At 37.7% G+C, this 1,705-nt stretch overlaps 1 pseudogene; it reads right to left on the bottom strand.

The window, feature by feature from the left end:
• Positions 1-630: 630 nt before the first annotated feature.
• On the bottom strand, positions 631-1,454 carry LOC148206865 (21 kDa protein pseudogene; annotated as a pseudogene).
• Positions 1,455-1,705: the final 251 nt, after the last annotated feature.

Consider the following 1,705-nt stretch of genomic DNA (forward strand, 5'->3'; position numbering starts at 1 on the left):
ATATATATATATATATATATATATATATAATTAACCACTTAAGAAGGAAAAAAATCTTCTATATGGCTAGTCTAGATAGTTATGGATTAGATTTTTTAAATTTCCAGATCCATTATATATTAGATTTATAATTCAAATTAAATATATTTTAATTAAATTTTGATTTTTTTTCCATTTAACCAAAATTGATACTTTGAAAATTGATTTTAAGTCTACATTATTAGGTCTATTATATAAAAATTGAATTAACTTGATTCTATTTTAATGTAAACTGACTTATGAAGATTTGAGTATGATTTATTAAGTTTGGCTTGGATCAGAGTTAATTTGAATTAACATGGATCACTGACTTGACTTGATTTGTAATCATGTTGATCAAACTCTTTTTATGATTCAATTCTATCCTTCTCCGGAGACGGACTCAACTCAATTCTTTGGTTTGAGTGAATTCTTAACTGTTTAGGAAGGTTAATTGGTTACTTAAAAACCAATAAGCGTACGTAGTGAATAACTCTCTCATAAAGGAACTTGAATCGTGTCCATTATTCCATGGGTTCTGAGGCCAAGATATAGCCAGAAACTCTTTTTAGCAGTCACAAACAAGAAATTAGCAAGTCCTTTTCATTTTAATGAAAACGCCTTCAAAATCACAAATTTATTAATCAAGAATACAATCGAACCACTCAAATTATATTGCCCATTTACACTTACAGAGCATGCATGCATTACATAGGGCAAAATGAACATATGAAACCACATGATGACTTATTATTGGGTAAAGCAGTGGAAGAAATGAATGTTTTAAGCAGACATGATAACGGCGTCTAAGTGCGGTACTTGGAGGCAAAGCGATTAACCAACGCAAGAGCATTACTGGTGACTTGAGAAGCATCGACAACCTTAGGTTTAATGGAAGACTTGGAATTAGCATCATCAATGCTGTCAAGACACGTGTCCTGATAAGTCATAGCAGCACTAACCCAAGTCTGAATATTGCTGATGTGCCACCGGGAATACTTCCCCTTACGCTTACCCAGGAGGCCCAGCTCCTTCAGCGATCGGTTAAGATTGTCCACACTATCATTCATGTTCTCTATGCAATCTTGCACCGCATTGTTCTCTCTTACTTTCAGTCCCTTCGTCTTCTTCATTTTCTCAAGAGATGATACGCATGATCGAGTCTTGGATACGCTCACGCTCAGGGCAGTGCTGGCTAGTTCTTCCTCGCTCTGCCTAATCTTGCTGGCGTAGCCTGAGAGGCTTTCAACGCACGCCACGGGGTACCTTGTCGCCTTGCATGAGGACTTGATAAAGTCTGTTGTCGCAGCTGCGGATTCGGCGGTGGTAGACATGTGAAGGAGCAGATTTAGAATGAGCAGAGAAAGGCATAGTAGCTTTGTTGCCATGCTTATGATTTTGTGAAGAATGGAGAGTCTTACGACGAATGATCCCTTATGTAGTGGTGAAAATGGAAGAAGGATTGCATGCACAGTTCTTAGGTTGTGTATGTGTCTCCCTGCCTAACACTGATTTACCATCTCTCGTCCACGCCTCCACGGCATTGACTCACTTTGTTTGTGATTGGATTGGGACCAAATCGATAAACCGATAATAAAAGGAGATTTGGTAGAGAAGGCTAGATAACAAGTTGCAAGTTGCAAGTTGCAAGACTCCGAACTTTGAAACTGCCGATTCATCGACGGAT

The sequence above is a fragment of the Vigna umbellata genome, chromosome 1 (genome assembly GCF_029865625.1).
Source record: "Vigna umbellata cultivar VRB3 chromosome 1, Vumbellata_1.0, whole genome shotgun sequence".
NCBI classification, from domain to species: Eukaryota; Viridiplantae; Streptophyta; class Magnoliopsida; order Fabales; family Fabaceae; genus Vigna; species Vigna umbellata.